Source organism: Pan paniscus, chromosome 21 (assembly GCF_029289425.2).
Source record: "Pan paniscus chromosome 21, NHGRI_mPanPan1-v2.0_pri, whole genome shotgun sequence".
Classification (NCBI taxonomy): domain Eukaryota; kingdom Metazoa; phylum Chordata; class Mammalia; order Primates; family Hominidae; genus Pan; species Pan paniscus.
In genome coordinates, this window is record NC_073270.2 from 6,383,868 (window position 1) to 6,405,206 (window position 21,339).

At 46.3% G+C, this 21,339-nt stretch overlaps 1 long non-coding RNA gene across 1 annotated transcript in view; it reads right to left on the reverse strand.

Annotated features, from left to right (window-relative positions):
• Positions 1–1,132: 1,132 nt before the first annotated feature.
• LOC117977161 (uncharacterized) overlaps positions 1,133–21,339 on the reverse strand; it is a 46,901-nt gene continuing 26,694 nt past the window's right edge. Inside the window, exons 6-8 of the long non-coding RNA XR_004668148.3 lie at positions 9,812–9,897; positions 8,692–8,834; positions 1,133–7,897 (exon numbers count right to left, since the gene is read on the reverse strand). This is a non-coding gene — a long non-coding RNA (uncharacterized LOC117977161). The remainder of the gene's footprint in view (positions 7,898–8,691; positions 8,835–9,811; positions 9,898–21,339) is intronic.

Here is a 21,339-nt window from a genome sequence, read left to right on the forward strand (position 1 = left end):
CAATAGTTTCCAAATTCTGAAGAAATCAGCTAGAGGGAAAGAAATATGCTTTAAATATTGCTCAAAACAGTATACTTTACTTAATTTGTGGTGTGCTGTAAACAGTTCAAAAGAAAAAAGTTGGCTGGGTGCGGTGGCTCACATCTGTAATCCTAGCACTTTGGGAGGCCAAGGCAGGTGGATCACCTGAGGTCAGGAGTTCAAGACCAGCCTGGCCAACATGGTGAAACCCCATCTCTACTAAAAAATACAAAAATTAGCTGGGTGTGGTGGCACGCTGCTGTAATCCCAACTACTTTGGAGGCTGAGGCTGGAGAATCATTTGAACCTGGGAGGTGGAGGTTGCAGTGAGCTGAGATTGTGCCACTACACTCCAGCCTGGGCAACAGAGCAAGACTCTGTCTCAAAAAAAAAAAAGTTTTCTTGACTGGAAAACAAAAGAATCAGCAATGTTTCAAACCCAAAAGTAAAAAAAATTATTTCAGTCCTCTATTAGTTTAGTCCCATGTAATTAACTCTTGTTCTGCTTGATATTGAGTTAGTAATCCTCATGAATGCATCAGCTTTTTTTGTTTGTTTGTTTTGATACAGGGTCTTGCTGTCGCCCTGGCTGCAGTGCAGTGGCATGAACACAGCTCACTGCAGCCTTGAACTCTCAGACTCAATGGATCCTTTCGCCTCAGTCCCCCAAGTAGCTTGGACCACAGACACATGCCACCATGCCTGGCTAATTTTTGTATTTTTTTTAGAGACAGGGTTTCACCATGTTGCCCAGGCTGGTCTCGAACTCCTGTGGCTCAAGCAATCCACTGACCTCGGTCTCCCGAAGTGCTGGACTTATAGATGTTAACCACTGCTCTCAGCCTTGGCTTTTTAATTACAGCCCTGGAAGTTTTTTCTAATCCAATGGTATGCTCTCTAAAGTTATTGGAAACCTGTATTTTTCTTTTTAATTTAAGTTCTAGGATACATGTACAGAATCTGCAGGTTTGTTACATAGGTATATGTGTGCCATGGTGATTTGCTGCACTTATCAACCTGTCATCTAGGCTTTAAGCCTCACATGCATTACATATTTTTTCTAAAGCTCTCCCTCCCCTTGCCCCCCACCCCCCAACAGGCCCCACCTGGTGTGATGTTCCCCTCCCTGTGTCCATGTGTTCTCATTGTTCAATTCCCACCTATGAGTGAGAATATGTGGTGTTTGGTTTTCTGTCCTTGTGATAGTTTGCTGAGAATGATGGCTTCCAGCTTCATCCACGTCCTTACAAAGGACATGAACTCATTCTTTTTTATGGCTGCATAGTGGTTCCATGGTATATATGTGCCACATTTTCTTTATCCAGTCTATCATTGATGGGCATTTGGGTTGGTTTCAAGTCTTTGTTATTGTAAATACTGCTGCAATAAACATACGTGTGCATGTGTCTTTACAGTAGAATGATTTATAATCCTTTGAGTATGTATCTACCCAGTAATGGGATTGCTGGGTCAAATGGTATTTTTGGTTCTAGATCCTTGAGGAATTGCCACATTGTCTTCCACAATGGTTGAACTAATTTACACTTCCACCAACAGTGTAAAAGCATTCCTATTTCTCCACAGCCTCACCAGCATCTGTTGTTTCCTGACTTTTTATTAATCGCCATTCTGACTGGCATGAGATGGTATCTCATTGTGGTTTTGATTTGTATTTCTCTGATGGCCAGTGATGGTGAGCATTTTTTCATGTGTCTGTTGGCTGCATAAATGTCTTCTTTTGAGAAGTGTCTGTTCATATCCTTTGCCCACTTATTGATGGGGTTGTTTAATTTTTTTCTTGTAAATTTGTTTAAGTTCTTTGTAGATTCTGGATATTAGCCCTTTGTCAGATGGGTAGCTTGCAAAAATTTTCTCCCATTCTGTAGGTCTCCTGTTCACTCTGATGATAGTTTCTTTTGCTGTGCAGAAGCTCTTTAGTTTAATTAGATCCCATTTGTCAATTTTGGCTTTTGTTGCAATTACTTTTGGTGTTTTAGTCATGAAGTCTTTGCCCATGCCTGTGTCCTGAATGGTATTGCCTAGGTTATCTTCTAAGGTTTTTCTGTTGTGTTTTGAGATGGAGTTTCACTCTTGTTGCCCAGGCTGGAGTGCAATGGTGCAGTCTCAGCTCACTGCAACCTCCGCCTCCTGGGTTCAAGCAATTCTCATGCCTCAGCCTCCCAAGTAGCTGGGGCTACAGGCGCATGCCACCATGCCCAGCTAATTTTTGTATTTGTAGTAGAGACGGGGTTTCACCATGTTGGCCAGGCCGGTCTTGAACTCTTGACCTCAGGTGATCCACCCACCTCAGCCTCCCAAAATGCTGGGATTACAGGCATGAACCACTGCGCCTGACCTCTTCTAAGGTTTTTATGGTTTGGGGTTTTACATTTAAGTCTTTAATCCATCTTGAGTTAACTTTTGTATAAGGTGTAAGGAAGGGGTCCAATTTCTGTTTTCTGCGTATGGCTAGCCAGTTTTCCCAGCATCATTTATTAAATAGGGAATCCTTTCCCCATTGCTTGTTTTTGTCAGGTTTGTCAAAGATCAGATGGTTGTAGATGTGTGGTGCTATTTCTGAGGTCTCTGTTCTGTTCTGTTGGTCTATTTATCTGTTTTAGTACCAGTACCATACTGTTTTGGTTACTGTAGCCTTATAGTATAGTTTGAAGTCAGGTAGTGTGATGCCTCCAGCTTTGTTCTTTTTGCTTAGGATTATCTTGGCTATGTGGGCTCTTTTTTGGTTCCATATGAAGTTTAAAGTAGTTTTTTCTAGTTCTGCAAAGAAAGTCAATGATAGCTTGATGGGAATAGCATTGAATCTATAAATTATTTGGGGCAGTATGGCCATTTTCATGATATCGATTCTTCCTATCCATGAGCATGGAATGTTTTTCTGTTTGTTTGTGTCCTCTCTTATTTCCTTGAGCAGTTCTTTGTAATTCTCCTTGAAGAGGTCCTTCATTTCCTTTGTAAGTTGTATTCTTAGGTATTTTATTTTCTTTGTAGCAGCTGTGAATGGGAGTTCACTCATGATTTGGCTCTCTGCTTGTCTATTATAGGTGTATAGGAATGCTTGTGATTTTTTCACATTGATTTTGTATCCTGAGACTGCTGAAGTTGCTTATCAGCTTAAGGAGTTTTTGAGCTGAGAGACGATGGGGTTTTCTAAATATACAATCATGTCGTGTGCAAACAGAGACAATTTTACTTCCTTTCTTCCTATTTGAATACCCATTATTTCTTTCTCCTGCCTGATTGTGCTGGCCAGAACTTCCAATACTATGTTGAATAGGAGTGGTGATAGAGGGCATCCTTATCTTGTGCCGGTTTTCAAATGGAATGCTTCCAGCTTTTGCCCATTCAGCATGATATTGACTATGGGTTTGTCATAAATAGCTCTTATTATTTTGAGATATGTTCCATCAAAATCCTAGTTTATTGAGAGTTTTTAGCATGAAGGGATGTTGAATTTTATTGAAGGTCTTTTCTGCATCTATTTAGATAATCATGTGGTTTTTGTCATTGGTTCTGTTTATATGATGAATTATGTTTATTGATTTGTGTATGTTGAACCAGCCTTGCATCCCAGGGATGAAGCTGACTTGATCATGGTAGATAAGCTTTTTGATGTGGTGCTGGACTCGGTTTGCCAGTATTTTATTGAGGATTTTCGCATTGATGTTCATCAGGAATATTGGCCTGAAATTTTCTTTTTTTGTTGTTGTGTCTTTGCCAGGTTTTGGTATCAGGATGATGCTGGCCTCATAAAATGAGCTAGGGAGGAGTCCCTCTTTTTCTGTTCTTTGGAATAGTTTCAGAAGGAATGGTACCAGCTCCTTTTTATACCTCTGGTAGAATTCGGCTGTGAATCCATCTGATCCTGGGCTTTTTTTCGTTGGTAGGCTACTAATTACTGCCTCAATTTCAGAACTTGTTATTGGTCTATTCAGGGATTCGACTTCTTGCTGGTTTAGTCTTGGGAGGGTGTATGTGTCCAGGAATTTATCCATTTCTTCTAGATTTTCTAGTTTACTGGCTTAGAGGTGTTTATAGTATTCTCTGATGGTAGTTTGTATTTCTGTGGGATCAGTTGTGATATCCCCTTTATCATTTTTTATTGTGTCTATTTGATTTTCTCTCTTTTCTTCTTTACTAGTCTAGCTAGCGGTTCATCTATTTTGTTAATCTTCTCATAAAACCAGCTCCTGGTTTGATTGATTTTTTTGAAGGGTTTTTTGTGTCTCTATCTCCTTCAGTTCTGCTCTGATCTTAGTTTTTCTAGTCTTCTGCTAGCTTTTGAATTTGTTTGCTCTTGCTTCTCTAGTTCTTTTAATTGTGATGTTAGGGTATCGATTCTAGATCTTTCCAGCTTTCTGATGTGGGCATTTAGTGCTATAAATTTCCCTCTTAACACTGCTTTAGCTGTGTCCTAGAGATTCAGGTATGTTGTCTCTTTGTTCTCATTGGTTTCAAAGAACTTCTTTATTTCTTCCTTCATTTCATTATTTACCCAGTAGTCATTCAGGAGCAGTTGTTCAATTTCCATGTAGTAGTGCGGTTTTGAATGTATTTCTTAATCCTGAGTTCTAATTTGATGCACTGTGGTCAGACAGACTGTTATGATTTCTGTTCTTTTGCATTTGCTGAGGAGTGTTTTCCTTCCAATTACGTGGTCATTTTAGAATAAATGCTATGTGGCACTGAGAAGAATGTATATTCTGTTGATTTGGGGTGGAGAGTTCTGTAGATGTCTATTAGGTCCACTTGGTCCAGAGCTGAGTTCAAGTCCTGAATATCCTTGTCAATTTTCTGTCTTGTTGATCTGTCTAACATATTGGCAGTGGGATGTTAAAGTCTTCTATTATTATTGTACGGAAGTCTAAGTCTCTTTGTAGGTCTCTGAAAACTTGTTTTATGAATCTGGTTGCATGTATATTTAGGATAGTTAGCTCTTGTTGCATTAATCCCTTTACCATTATGTAATGCCCTTCTTTATCTTTTTTGATCTTTGTTGGTTTAAAGTCTGTTTTATCAGAGACTAGGATTGCAACTCCTGCTTTTTTTTTTCTTTCCATTTGCTTGGTAAATATTCTCCATCCCTTTATTTTGAGCCTATGTGTGTCTTTGCATGTGAGATGGGTCTCCTAAATACAGCCCACCAATTGGTCTTGACTCTTTATCCAATTTGCCAGTCTGCATCTTTTAATTGGGGTATTTAGCCCATTTACATTTAAGGTTAATATTGTTATGCGTGAATTTGATCCTGTCATCATGATGCTAGCTGATTATTTTGCACATTCATTGATGCAGTTTCTTCATAGTGTCATTGGTCTTTATATTTTGGTGTGTTTTTGCAGTGGCTGGCACCAGTTTTTTCTTTCCATATTTAGTGCTTCCTTCAGGAGCTCTTGTAAGGCAGGCCTGGTGGTGACAAAATCCCTCAGCATTTGCTTGTCTGGAAAGGGTTTTAGTTCTCCTTTGCTTATAAAGCTTAGTTTGGCTGGATATGAAATTCTGGGTTGAAAATTCTTTTCTTTAAGAATGTTGAATATTGCCCCCAACTTTCTTCTGGCTTGTAGGGTTTCTGCAGAGAGATCCACTGTTAGTCTGATAGGCTTCCCTTTGTAGGTAACCTGACCTTTCTCTCTGGCTGCCCTTAACATTTTTTCCTTCATTTCAACCTTGGAGAATCTGACGATTATGTGTCTTGGGGTTGCTCTTCTCGAGGATTGTCCTAGTAGTATTCTTTGTATTTCCTGAATTTGAATGTTGGCCTGTCTTGCTAGGTTGGGGAAGTTCTCCTGGATAATATCCTGAAGTGTGTTTTCCAACTTGGTTCCATTCTCCCTGTCACTTTCAGGAAATCCAATCAATCGTAGGTTTGGTCTTTTCACATAGTACTATATTTCTTGGAGGCTTTGTTTGTTTCTTTTCATTCCTTTTTCTCTAATCATGTCTTTATGCCTTATTTCAGTAAGTTGATCTTTGGTCTCTGATATCCTTTCTTCTGCTTAATCTATTCGGCTATTGATAATTGTGTATGCTTCACAAAGTTCTCATGCCGTGTTTTTCAGCTCCATCAGGTCATTAATGTTCCTCTCTAACGTGGTTATTCTACTTAGCAGTTCCGTTTACCAAGGTTCTTAGCTTCCTTGCATTGGTTAGGACATGCTGCTTTAGCTCTGAGGGGTTTGTTATTACCCACCTTCTGAAGCCTGCTTCTGTCAATTCATCAATCTCATTCTCCGTCCAGTTTTGTGCCCCTGCTGGACAGGAGTTGCAATCATTTGAAGGATAAGAGGCATTGTGATTTTTGGAATTTTCAGCATTTTTGCGCTGGTTTTTCCTCATCTTTCTAGATTTATCTACCTTTGATCTTTGAGACTGATGACCTTTTGATGGGGTTTTTATGTGGGGGTCCCTTTATGTTGATGTTGATGTTGTTGCTTTCTGTTTGTTAGTTTTTCTTCTAACAATCAGGCCCCTCTTCTGCAGGTCTGCTGCAGTTTGCTAGAGGTCCACTCCAGACCCTGTTTGCCTGGGTATCACCAGTGGAGGCTGCAGAACAGCAAAGATAGCTGCCTGCTCCTTCCTCTGGAAGCTTTGTCCCACAGGGGCACCAGCCTGATGCCGGCTGTAGCTCTTCTGTATGAGGTGTCTGTCAACCCCTGTTGGGAGGTCTCTCTCAGTCAGTAGGCACAGGGGTCAGGGACCCACTTGAGGAGGCAGTCTGTCCCCTAGCAGAGCTGGTGCACTGTGCTGGGAGAATCCCTCTCATCAGGATCAGCTGCTCTCCTCAGAGCTGGCAGGCAGGAACGATTAAATCCGCTGAAGCTGCACCCACAGCTGCCCATTCCCTCAGGTGCTCTGTCCCAGGGAGATGGAGGTTTTGTCTGTAAGCCCCTGACTGGGGTTGTTACCTTTCCTCCTGAGATGCCCTACCTAGTGAGGAGGAATCTAGAGAAGCAGTCTGGCCACAGCTGCTTTGCTGCAACCAGCCCAGACCTCCAAGCCTCCTTAGCACTGTCAGGGGAAAACCGCCTACTAAAGCCTCAGTGATGGCAGATGCCCCTCCCCACAGCAAGCTCAGTTGTCCCAGGTCAACCTCAGACTGCTGTGCTGGGAGCGAGAATTTCAAGCCAGTGGTTCTTAGCTTGCTGGGCTCCGTGGGAGTGGGACCCACTGAGCGAGACCACATGGCTCCCTGGCTTCAGCCCCCTTTCCAGAGCAGTGGACAGTTCTGTCTTGCTGGGGTTCCAGGTGCCACTGGGATAGGAAAAACAAACTCCTGCAGCTAGCTTGGTGTCTGCCCAAACAGCCACTTGGGTTTTCTGCTTGAAATCCCAGGCCCTGTTGGTGTAGGCACACGAAGGAGTCTCCTGATCTGCAGATTATAAAAACCGTGGGAAAAGCGTAGTAACCTGGCCAGCTAGCACAGTCCCTCATGGCTTCCCTTGGCTTGAGGAGGGAGGTCCCCCAGCTCCTTGCACTTCCTGGGCGAAGTGACACCCCACCCTGCTTCTGCTCGCCCTCTGTGGGTTGGACCCACTGCCTAACCAGTCCCAGTGAGATGAACTGGGTACCTCAGTTGGAAATGCAGAAATCACCTGCCTTCTGCGTTGGTCTTTCTGGGAGCTGCAGACTGGAGCTGTTCCTATTGGGCCATCTTGGCCCCCTTCAGAAACCTGTATTTAAGAATACTTGTCAGAGTCTTTTCCATGAATTTCCATATAGAAGCAAATTTTGGTCTACAGCTGATTATGAACCTCTTTTTGAGAAGAATCAAAAAGTAAAACAATAATTGTCTGTGGATGACAACAGTCTTAGATCAGCCATGGTTAAAGACACAATTGGCAAGAAAATTTGATTATTTCTGTAACAGAAAAAAATTTAACGTAATAATTACAATTATTACTAATAACATGCATTAAGACATCAGAATTATATGTATCTCATACAATTTTGGAAGACATATTAATAACACCCATAAAATATAATCCAAGGAAAGGCAAACACTGTTTCATATTTGACAAGGCTTTCTCTAGGATTTTAACATACCAAATAAACCCAATACGTTTCTCTTGGACTTTCAGGGACATTAATATCTAAAAGGTTAGTTTAAGGTCAAAAAGACTAAATTTAGAACTTGAAGCTTTGATTTTGAAAAGTTTGTCTAATATCAAAGGTTCAAAACACTTGATATCATAAAATAGGATCACAGATTACTGTAAACTAAGTTATTCACTTAGCCAAAGTGATAATTCACAAATTTACACTTCCCATTGCCCACCCCTCATGCCTTCCACCCTGAGATTTAACAATAGTGATGGTGGCAGGAGGCAGACAGGTACCTAGGTGGGAAGGGGTGGGTCCCTGGTGAGGCCCAACCTTCAAACCAGGGATGGCCTGAAGCCTGGAGGCCAAGCTGCCAGTTCCAGGTGGAGTCCATGACTGGGGAGTAAGAACTTCCTTGATGCCTTTCAGCCAGTTGATGGTGACTGGTTTTTTGGACCTACCCTTGGATCAATCAGCATGCACTTCCTCCCACTCATGGACCAATCAGCATGCACTTCCTCCCACTCATGGACCAATCAGCATGCACTTCCTCCATTCTGCAGCTGTAAAAACCCCTAGACTCAGCAGGACTCAGACACACATTGGGATTACCTTCCTGCAGGTAGGAGCTACCCACTTTGGGTCTCCTCTCTGCTGAGAGCTGTTCTGTTGCTCAATAAAGCTCTTCTCCATCCTCACCCTCCAGTTGCCTGAGTAACCTCATTCTTCCTGGACTTGCAATAACAACTCAGGACCTGCGAACAGGGGGCACAAAAAGGGCTGTAACACTTTCCTGGCCAGCTCACTGAGCTGCAGGTCGTGATATGCTTCCCTGTTCACCAAACTGTGGGAGTGAAGAGTGGTGACCCTTCTGGGGACCCAGACCTCAGAATTCCCAAGCCAGAGCTGTAACACTATAGCCCTCCTGCCCTCCACCAGCGCTGGGCGGCTGCCCCATGTGACAGGAAGCAGTGGCGGGGCAGGCCAGCCCAGGAGCTGTGGGCTGGAGTTGGGGTGATGGGATTGGACAAGCTGTAACACAAATGGGCTGAAACACATTGCCTCCCACCACTGTTTGCCATGCTGTCACGCTGCGGGTGGCGGGAATGAGAGAGCTGTAACATGCACCCCCAACCTGTAGAGGATCTGCAGTTGCTGGCATCTCCAGGTTTTCAAGAGCCAGCACATTCCCTTCATCCAGATGCTGGCAACTGCAGGAGAAGCCGCTTGTAGTATGCCTGGTCCAGCTGCAGCCTTGCATGGAGCCAGTGCCTATGCCGGTGCCTGGAGCTGCCCGCCCTGCTGCGGCAGTTGGCGTGCCTGGCTGTGTGCAGTGGCCACGCTCTGCACTTGCTCACTCACACACCCTTCACCTTTCTGCATCTGGCTTGCCCTCGGCAGGCATGGGATCTGGGCTGGTAGTGCAAGCTGGGCACAGCCTGCCAGGCTGAATGGGTGGAATGAACCCAGTGGGCGTGAGCAATATTCAAGTAGAGGCGCTGCCAGCCGTGAGGTTTCCAGCTGGTGAAGCGACACCCAGAGGATCCTGTGACAATAGGATTTCTGAAATCTGCATTGGCTTGTGTACAATTTGGGCACTGTATGAGTCAATTGGGGGAAACAGTTTTTGAACAGGAGCTGCGGGGAATTAGAAAAATCTAAGGCAGACTGACAGAAAAGTCTTCAAAGGGAGACAAAAACAGGCTTTTCCTACTGATGAAATGGGACCTACTGTCGATGACTGCTACAGAGTTACTCTAGATGAATTCAGAGGAAGATGTGAGGAGTTCACTCTGGAGCCACAGTGGCTGGTAGAGGCTGGAAAGAAGAGAGAAAGGAACTTACTGTCATTGCAATGACAATGACAATAAGATCTGAGCAAGAAGGACAGTAGGGAGAAGCTGGGAACAAAGACAGGAGGGCTTGGGATGTGCTTAAAGGAGAGTACTTGGTTTATTTTCCCTGGGTTGGAGGGCTTAGGTATATTTTTCTCTTATAAGGTCCACAGTTAGATTTTCTTAAGGCACAGGGGAGCCATTGAGGGTTAGGGAGCTGGAGAGTGGTGTGATGAAAGGTAGGTTTGCATAGCTTCTATAAGTAAATGTTTCTTTCCACTGGTTTCAGTGACAAGGCGCCAGCTCTCCCAATACTGTGGTTCCTGCAGGAGTCCCCTATGCCTATGTAGGCACCACCCACTGTGACAGGAGATGCCCTTCCTGCCCACAGTGCCTGCCTGCATTTTGAGACTTTCTGCTTCCCCAGGGTGAGTGAGGAAGCTGGCAACAAGCCTCACTCAACGAGAGGAAACTTGAGGCCCGCTGGGCACTTGAGGGAAGGAGACCAGCAGTGGAACACAAGTCGGGGTCCCAGGATCCCTGGGCTTTACCTGACACTTCCACATTCCAACTGTGGGGTCCATAAGCAAGCCCTGCACCTTCTCAGTCTCAAGACCCACTGACAGCCATGCCATCCTCTCCCTGTCGCCAAAGCAGTTTGGCCTTCCAGCTGGCCTCCAGATGCGAAGGCAGAGTCTGATGGAGACTTGGTGCCCTGAGAACTCCAGAATGGGCTGTCAGTGCTCTAATTTTTCAGGTATGTCTATTCCCATAATTTGAAAACAGTGATAACAATAATAATACCATCTGTGGAGCACTTTCTACATGCAAGGCACTCCACTAAGCCCGTTAAGAATGCTATTTCAATCCTTATGATACACCTATGGTGTAGGAACCGTGATGCCAGTTTTGTGGCTGAGGAAGCTGAGAGTAATAAAAGTTAATGGACTTGTCCAAGAGAATTCCTCTAACTCTAGAATTCAAACCCTCAATTCATGTGGCAGTAATTCTAAAGGGTCACCCACTGCATTTGCATGTCAGCCCCATCCTGTGAAAGTAGAGATTCCCACGGCTTCCCTGCAGACAGACTGAATTGGGCTGTCTCGGGCTGGGGCCTGAGAGAGCCTGCACTTTTAGCTACCACACCACCACTTTCCACCTCCCCTACACTGCCGGGACAGATCGTATTTTCCCAAGATGGACACATCTATACATTTATTCCATGCCACCTGCTCTTCTTGCAATGTGATTAACATCCCTCTTCCTGAAAGGTGGGGTCTAGTTTCCCTCCCCATCAATCTGGATGGAAGCTTTTGGCTTCTCCAAGCAGTGAAGTGTGGTGGGAGTGATTCTAGCTGACTTCTAAGGTTAGCTTAAGAGGATACAGCTTCTGCCTGGTGTTTCCTCCCTCTTTCCCTCAATTTCTCTCTCCCTCCCTCCCTCCCATTTCTTATTTTTTAATGTATTAATTTAACTTTTATTGAAGTATCGTATATGTGTATTACATGTAATAGTATACATACACACACAGAAAAACGTGCAAATGTCATAAGGGTACATCTTGATAAATTTTCTTTTCTTTTCCTTTTTTTTTTTTTTTTTTTTTTGAGACAGTTTTGCTCTTGTTGCCCAGGCTGGAGTGCACTGGTGCGTTCTTGGCTCATTGCAACCTCTGCCTCCTGGGTTCAAACGATCCCCTTGCCTCAGCCTCCCGAGTAACTGGGATTACAGGTGCCTGCCACCACACCTGGCTAATTTTTTGTATTTTTAGTAGAAATGTTGCTTTACCATGTTGGCCAGGCTGGTCTCAAACTCCTGATTTCAGGTAATCCACCCACCTTGGCCTCCCAAAGTGCTGGAATTACAGGCACGAGCCACTGCGCCTGGCCCTTGAAAAATTTTCACAACCTCAACTCACTTGTGTAACCAGCACCAAATCAAGAAATATACAAAAAAGCCAGCATCGCAAACTCAACAACAACAAAAATCCTGATTCGAAAATGAGCGAAGGACTTTTGTAGACCTTTCTCCAAAGAAGGTATACAAATGGCCAATAAGCATTTGGAAAGATGCTCTGCATCACTAATCATTAGGGAAATGCTAATCAAAACTATAGCAAGATACCACTTCACACTCATTAGGATGGCTACTTTAAAAAAAAAAGCGCGCGCGCACACACACACACACAGAAAATAACACATCTTGTGAGGATATGGAGAAATTGGAACCTTTGTGCACTGTTTGTGGGAATGTAAAATGGCATAACTGTGGAGGAAAGCAGTATAGTGGTTCCTTAAAACATTAAAAATAGAATTACCATATAAGCTAGTAATTATACTTCTGGGTATATACTCAAAAGAATTGAAAGCAGGGTTTCAAAGAGATATTTGTATACTTTTGTTCATAGCAATAGCTAAAACATGGAAAAATCGAATTATCCATCAGTGGATGAATGGATAAGCAAAATGTGGTGTATCTATACAATGGGATATTACTCACCTTAGAAATTCTGTAATATGCTATGCTAAAACTTGAAGATATTATGCTAAGTGAAATAAGCCAGTCACAAAAAGAAAAATACCATATGATTCCACTTATATGGAATCTACGTACTTAGTCAAAATAAAGACAAAAAGTAGAATGCTGGTTGTTAGGGACTGAGGGAAGAAGGGAATGGAGAGTTAATGTGGCTGGCACAGGAGCCCGCCATCAGGAGCTCTGGGTTCTGGGAACTGTTCTGCTCAGACTGTTTGAGACTTCAAGACCCTTCCGCAATCTGGACCTAGTTCCTTCAGGGGAATGCAGCCTGTTGTGGAATATGCAGTATTGCACAGAATCACCTGGGTTATGGCCCCTTCATGGCGTCTCTACAAAAATATCTATATATATAAAAATCACTCAAGCATGGTGGTGCACCTCTGTGGTCCCAGCTACTCAGGAGGCTGAGGTGGGAGGATAGCTTGAGCCGAGGAAGTTGAGGCTGCACTGAGCCAAAATCACATCACTACACTCCAGCGTGGTTAACAGAGTGAGACCCTGTCTCAAAAAAAATAAAAATAAATAACTATTGCAATCACAGTTTTGTAGATGGCAGCATAGGGCATGACTCATCCCTGTGTGCTCAGGGTCTCAGGAGCTCCAAACCCCAAGGAAGTGCAGCCATTCTGCTAAATCACTCCAGGAAACCCCTGGGCCTCTTCTGAAGCACATGTCTACACCGGGGAAGAAAACCTCCTCCATAACACTAAATGCTGAAGGTAACATGAGAAGGACTTGGATAAATTTATTGCACTTCAACTACTGGAGAGCTATTTAGGCAGCACAGCTGCCATGGGCTGCAGCCTACCTGTGCCCCACAGCTTAGCCAAAAGAACCTGGCATCAAGGATAAATGCCATGTAGCAAAGGAGCCTCTATGGAGTTGGACATCACAATTTCCAGTCATGCTTTCTGCCCTCACTATGGGGAGTTAAAGCAAAGAACTTGTGAGCTAGATTGAAAGCTCCATCCTTGGTAGGAAACTGGAAGGCCAGGTTAGAGTGTGGGTCCCGATTTCCCAGAACTGAGCTGGTGTTTCCAAGGGACCTCCCTCATCCCTGGGCAACAGGACAGCTGGTCAGCATAGTGGCTATAGGTGCTTGGGTGAGAGAGGTGGCAAGTGGTTAGGAGGTGGCTGCTAGAAGAATGAAGGATTGGGGCAGACAGCTAGCTGCTCATCACAATAATCTGAGGGCTTTAAAACTGCTGATATTCACTCAGCCCCACAAAACAGTAGCAAGAGCTGGGGAAGTGAGGTCCAAGAGGCAGTAACTTTGATGAAACTACCAATAAGTCTCATGTGCAGCCAGGATGACAGCACATGGTAAGAACAGCAACAGTGGCTATCAACACCAGTGGTCGTCAGCACCAGTGACCGTCAGCACCAGTGGCCATCAGCACCAGTGACCATCAGCACCAGTGGCCGTCAGCACCAGTGGGTCTCAGTACCATGGCCATCAGCACCAGTGACCCGCATGGGAGGGGTTCTCATGTGGGGCTTCTGCCTGGTCACCTGGTGAGATTCTCCAGGGCTGAGTGTTTTCAGAGGACCTAGTTGTTATGGATCATCCTGCATCTGCCCTTCCTGGCACATAAATGATCACAGTCAGCATGCAGCACAAAGCCAGGTGGAGCCTTCCGGTAAGGAGGGTCGCAGGCAGCCAGTGGCTCCACCTTCGTGTGCAGACACCACGTGTTCTCAATGATCAACACACAGTCACCAGGGACATGAACACATTGTGGCATAAACCGTGTCCGGGTGTGAATGTCCACAGACTCCAATGTCCCTGTATACACTCAGGTGCACAGCCCCTTCCAGCTCCAAGTGGCAGGTGCCAGGAATCTCAGGTAAAAATGTGGGCCTTTGGTGCTGAGCTGAGGCAGGAATTCTCCACTGTTCTGGGTGTCCTAGACCAGAAGTAAAAAAGGGAGACTTCCACCTTACACCAGTGCGCCTTTCATATGGCAACTGCTCTTCAAGGGACAACTGAGTGAAGGACTCAGAGCCCCAGTTGGAACTCAGAGGGCACCCAGGGCCTCGACCCTCCTCCCTGACAACCTCACCCCCAGCTCAGTCCTTGGCATCCCGCCAAGGTGCCTCCATGATACCTTGGGCTTCTAGGAGCAAGAGTGAAATGGGATTTAGTGAGTTTTATTCTGGGACCATCCTGACCTTCTGGAGGGTCTCTGTGGAGAAGTGACTCCTAATATCTTTGAATTCTAAGATAGTCATTTTCGAGAGCTAGGTAAGTACTATGACCTCTCCTTACACAAAGATGAATACGCTTTCAGGAACTCAGTGGTCTCTATGGAGCCCATCTGTGGGTCTCACATCAAGAAACTTCCAGAGACCGATCTGACTCTGAAGACTGCAGGGCACTGCAAGAACTCGATGGGTACCTGAGGCCAGAAATGGCAGAGCTCGCGGAGGAAGCCGCCAGCCCCTGGCCCGGCCTCCCTCTTGGCTGTTCCTCCCCAGGGCCCTACCGGGCTGTGCGTTTGATAGGCAGCTGGAAGACCCAGGTGGGCGGTTCAATCGGTCACGTGGACACGCAGCTCAGCCAATTAGAACCTCGCGGCAGTTGATTCCTAGAGGTGGAATCCATTAAACTGACAAAGCCCCAGTCCCGGGGTCCTAATAGTCGGGACTATTAGGTCATCCTGGGTACTCAGGCCTCTAGACTCTAGACTGAGCTGTCTTGGTCACTCGGGGACAGTTGGCAGAGTATTCGTGGTCAGGGAGGTGACCCGTGGTCAGCAGGGTCAGGCCACCCAGGGACAAAGGGTGCTTCTGCGCCAGGCCCTGGAGAAGGACAGAGCGGTGGAGACTTGGGGTCAGCGGGGGAGCCTCCGCGGATGGGGAGTCACCACCTGCCGGGTAAGAGGGGACTCATCACAGGGGCCGGAGCAGGACAAGCCCTCCCTCCCGGCTCAGGCCGGGTCCCAGGCTGGACTCCTCCCTGTCCCCCAGGGCCGGCCTCCTTCGGAGCTGGCTGGGATGGAAAGGGGAAGTAGGAGGAGCTCAGGACACAGGGATTGGGGCTGATCCTGGGGTCTGAGCTGTGGGGTGAGGAGGGGATTGCCTGTCCCCTGGGGAGTGACGATGTCACCCAGCCGTGGCCGATGCTGGAGGTCATGATCTGAACCTTGACAGGTTACCCCAGGGCTGCCTTCCTGTTCTTCTCCTGGGCTGTCAGGGGACACCCTGCTCTGTTTTGTTTTTAAGTGACCAGAGACAGACATGTAACATAGAAAACGCTATCACTTTGATCATTTGTTTCAAATAGAAGAAAAACCGACACAAGTGGGTTTCTGGTGGGAAGCGCTTCCCTCCAACTCCAGGAACTCCATTAAGGAGTTAAGAAAGCACAGAGTCCTGTCAGCAGCCAGAGACATGCTGGGCAGTGGTGACCTCGGAGCCACCCTGGGACATGGAGATCTCGAGCTCCACCCTCCATGCAGGGAGATTCCTTTGGGAAAAAATCTCTGGCAGAGTGGGAGAGTATAGGGGCCAGTCACATACAGGCTTGCTGCTGGGACCCCTTAGCCATGGGCAGGGTGGGCACAGTGACCAGGGCCAGGAAACTTACAGGCCCACAAAAGAGTGTCAATTTCAAAGTCAGGAGAAAAAAAATTGAACTATATGATATTAATATATTTATCATTATACCAGTAACTCATAAAATCAAACTTAAAATTTTTTTTTTTTTTTTTTTTTTTTTTTTTGGGACAGAGTCTTGCTGTGTTGCCAGGCTGGAGTGCAGTAGCACCATCTCGGCTAACTGCAACCTCCTCCTCCCAGGTTCAAGCCATTCTTCTGCCTCAGCCTCCCGAGTAGCTGGGACTACAGCCACCCACCACCACGCCTGGCTACTTTTTTGTATTTTAGTAGAAATGGGGTTTCACCATGTTGGTCAAGATGGTCTCGATCTCCTGACCTCGTAATCTGCCCGCCTTGGCCTCCCGAAGTGCTGGGATTACAGGCATGAGCCACTGCACCCAGCAAACTTCAAACTTTTTAATGGAACAAGGACACACAGGCATTAATCCCCAGTGTCCATCAAAGTTGCAATGCAGCCCTACCGGCCTGGCATCCTTGAAAGGGATGTGCATTTAGTAATGAGATATGCTCAGCAGCGTAGTCAGCTGTGCGGTGCATTCTCAGCTGTGCCTCAGCAGCCCTGATGCAGACACCCAGAAGGAGCACAGCCACTTTATCCAGAGGTGAAGTTTTGCAGCAAGACAGCATTCACAGGGGGAGTTCTCAACAAATGTCAGTCCCCAAAAAGGGAACTGGCTTTATTATGGTCATTAGGATATTCACTCGTAGAGAACAGGACCTGACAGACAAAGCAAAGAATGAATACTAAGATTAGAAGTATTTGGCACATTTGGGATGAGAAGGAGGCACAATGGGAAAGTGTTGAGTTGAAATCAAACTTGGGTTAAATGTGTTCAGTTTTGCCCAGGATCATTCTTGGCCACAGGACTCAGTTTGCTGAGCAGGTACACAACACAGAAGGATACAAGCAGCCATTGCACACAGACACACCCACATCAGACACAACCTGCTCCCCTCTCCTCCCTGCACCAAGAGGTGCATGTGGCAGGGGTCCTGGTGGAGCACTTCCAGGAGAAGTGTCTGGGGACCCTCATGTGAAGGGAACTCCGTGTCAAGGCACCCCCTTTCCTCAGCCACAATGAGCTCTTGGGAGCTGGGCAATGGTGTGGGAGAGGTTGTGGGGGGTAGCAAAGCAGGGGAACCAGCCTGGAATTGTCTGAGAGAAAGACCAGGCCACTAAGAGTGCAGATGGAGACATGAGACATCCAAGGAAGGGAGGAGAGGGGACCCCCTCGTGAAACTGGGGCTCACGTAAACCTGCATCAAGCACTGCGGCAGTGTTCAATCAGAAATGCTGCCCAGTACCCAGGTGGGGCACATACATGCTCAACACCTGAAAAATATCTGTTCTGATTTGGGCTTCAGGAGAAGAGTTAATGTCTCCTTCATCTTTCTCTCTAGCAATCAGCCATGACTGCCTTTGCACTGTCCATGCTCTCAGCCCACCACCTCGTCCCCCTGCCATTGCAGTGGCTAACACTGGAGACGAAGACCAAGACACCACAGCCTTTCTCCAGTACCTCTCAAATCAGCACAGACAAGGACAAAGGCCTCAATCCACAACTGCTGAAGATGGACCCTGGCCACATGGGATGGTCAGACACGCCTGCCCAGCTATCTGCAGGCGAAGAGGCTCAGAAGAGGTTTGGGGGCCTGAAGGACATCTTGCTTCCATGTCCATATGAGCAGGCTATTTCTGCTCCAAGAGTCAATTTTGCCATATAAAATACTTAATTTCAGCCATTCCAGGGTGCTATAGGATGCACAACTTCCCATCAACCCACCTGAACTCCAGCCATGCCATTTTAATACCAGGAATGAGGTCACCTGCTTTCCTGCCCCTTAGGAGGCCAGAGCCATGGAAGCAAAATGGCACTTCTGTTTACCTGTTATATTATTTTTTGTAATCCTCATATGTTTGGAAAATGCAATTATATGAAAAAAGTTTAGTAATTACAGACATAACAGCAGAAAGACCTTGGAACCAAGCTTATTCTCATGGCCGATTCTGCTCCACCTGGGACTCTGCTGTGCTGCAGGCATCCTGTGGTCAGAATCGCAGAGGGGCCATCAGGGAGGGTCTTCCCAGAGGATGGACCTCACGTGACTGCTGCCTGAGCAAGTGGCACTGGCCACTCTGCCTGGAGAGAGGAGTAAATACAGGGCTGGCCAGGAGACCTGCACACCCTGCTACCGGCCTTGTCCATCTTTAGCCTCTAATTTGAAAATGAGGAACACACAGACCAAGAGTATCTTTGAGGGTTAGTACAGACCACAGAAATGCCCTGGGCCTTTCACTCTCTCCTTTTGCAAATTCCCATGTGTGGAAATGCCGTTTGGATAATGAGGGAGCCTGAAGAAGGTGGACACATAAGCAGCCCCGACACGGCTGGCTCCATCCTCTGAAAATGGGGCCCCGTGCCCAGCGTGTGGCCTTACTGGTTCAGTCTTCTGTGCAAAGGGAGGCTGTGAGCGCCCAGATGCCCAGTGCCTCCTACCTGGAACAGCACAGGATCTGGCAGACCCCTGGAAGAATCGCATGCACACTTGAATATTCAGGGAGTTCCCGCCCAGCAGAGCTCGCCTCTGTGGCTACCTTGGTCTTGCTGCTGATATCTGCCAGAAAAGGCCTGGACTTGGAGACAAGCCTGGGATTTACACTCAGTCCTTCCCCATCTGGCTGGTTCCACTTCCTTGGCTCTCACTGCTGGAAGTCTGTGCTCCTGAACATCAAGTCAGAGGGGGCATCTGAATGCAGGGCAGGGAGCCTCAGATGGGAAGAAGTCAGAGGAACCAGAATGTGTCAGAAAATGCCAAGTCATGTGCCTGAGCTCAAAAGTCAGCTGGGCCACAGGCTGGCTGTGTGATCTTGGGCAAGTTCAACCAGCTTCTTTATACCTCTTTTCTCGCCTCAAAATGATAAGAGAAACCACTTCACTAATACACTGAGGGCTGCTATTAAGTTCTATGTACAAAGACCCATGGCAGGCCCTATGCCCTTCGGTGAGCACTCCTCCTCCTTACAATTTACTGCCAGGAACACTGGGCAAGAGAACTTCAGTGGAGCAGGGATTGGCTGAGCATGAGCCAGGGTTGGGGGAAGTAAATAATGGGCTGTTGCCAGGGCCTGAGCCCAACAGAGAAAGGCTGTGTGCAGAGGGAGGGCCTCAGGTCCTGGGGCTCCTCCTGGCCTCTTTCATCCTGACTACTTCACACCCTCCTCTAACAACGACTCCCACCTCCTTTTCCAGCTCTCCTTGATCCTGCTCAGGGTGGCGCCTGCTGTCCCTGGTCCCTTGGTCCCCACCTGCCTCAGTGCCCCCCAGTCACATCTGCTGTTTCTGCCATGGGTCAGTAGACAGGGTAGGGGTGACTGGTGGTGCAGAAGAAACCACCTGAAAGGGGGACCCCAACACGGACAGGGCACAGACGGGGCTTCCACCAATCTCAGTGGATGAAGATTCTGTCCCTGCCATCCCCGCATTCTCTCCCTGGTCTCAGAGGCCCTCCTGGGTCTCCAGTTGTCCTCTCTCCCACCTCCACACTTTCTTGTTCCAGTCCTGCTCTTGGATTTCTTTAATAATTTTCCTACCTCCAAGATCCCCTGATGATCAGTTTCTGCCTGGGGTCACCAGGCGACTGACCATGGTGGGGATGGTGACTTGAGACTCCTGGACCACAGTGTAGGTGACATATGCAACCTACAGAGTGAAAAGGAACAGTGTCACTGCTGGGTCATTTTGAAGATGAGGCTTAGGTAATGGATTAAAGACTTAAATATTAGACCTAAAACCATAAAAACCCTAGAAGAAAACCTAGGCAATACCATTCAGGCCATAGGCATGGGCAAGGACTTCATGACTAAAACACCAAAAGCAATGGCAACAAAAGCCAAAATTGACAAATGGCATCTAATTAAACTAAAGAGCTTCTGCACAGCAAAAGAAACTACCATCAGAATGAACAGGCAACCTACAGAATGGGAGAAAATTTTTGCAATCTACCCATCTGACAAAGGGCTAATATCCAGAATCTGCAAAGAACTTAAACAAATTTACAAGAAAAAATCAAACAACCCCATCAATAAGTGGGCAAAGGATATGAACAGACACTTCTCAAAAGAAGACATTTATGCAGCCAAAAGACACATGAAAGAATGTTCATCATCACTGGCCATCAGAGAAATGCAAATCAAAACCACCATGAGATACTATCTCACACCAGTTAGAATGGCAATCATTAAAAAGTCAGGAAACAACAGGTGCTGGCGAGGATGTGGAGAAATAGGAACACTTTTACACTGTTGGTGGGACTGTAAACTAGTTCAACCATTGTGGAAGACAGTGTGGCAATTCCTCAAGGATCTAGAACTAGAAATACCATTTGACCCAGCCATCCCATTACTGGGTATATACCCAAAGGATTATAAATCATGCTGCTATAAAGACACATGCACACGTAAGTTTATTTTGGCACTACTCACAATAGCAAAGACTTGGAACCAACCCAAATGTCCATCAATGATAGACTGGATTAAGAAAATGTGGCACATGTACACCATAGAATACTATGCAGCCATAAAAAAGAATGAGTTCATGTCCTTTGTAGGGACATGGATGAAGCTGGAAACCATCATTCTGAGCAAACTATCGCAAGGACAGAAAATCAAACACCGCATGTTCTCACTCGTAGGTGGGAATTGAACAATGGGAACACATGGACACAGGGTGGGGAACATCACACACTGGGGCCTGTCATGGGGTGGGGGGAGTAGGGAGGGATAGCATTAGGAGATAAACCTAATGTAAATGAGTTAATGGGTGCAGCACACCAACATGGCACATGTATACATATGTAACAAACCTGCACGTTGTGCACATGTACCCTAGAACTTAAAGTAAAATAATTAAAAAAAAAAAAAAAGATGAGGCTCAGGCAACACATGTCCCTTAAATCCAGTCTATGAGGGCACCACAAAGTCCTTATTCTTTGCAAATTCTAGCAGAGAGGTTGTACTAGTTTTGGAGAGAGGCCTCAAAAGCAAGATCCTGTTTCTTGACACAGCTTACCCTGGTGAAGCTCCCTGGCCAAGCACACACTCCCAGGTCAAGCACAAACAGCCTTCACCAATGGCACCATCAGCCCTCAAAGAGGAGGTGGCACTAACACTGTAAGTGGGCAGCTGCTATGGTCTTCTGCTGCCTGGAGAGCTTTGCCTCCATCACTGTTGACCACCTGGGGAATTCCCAGGAACTACTCTTCAAAG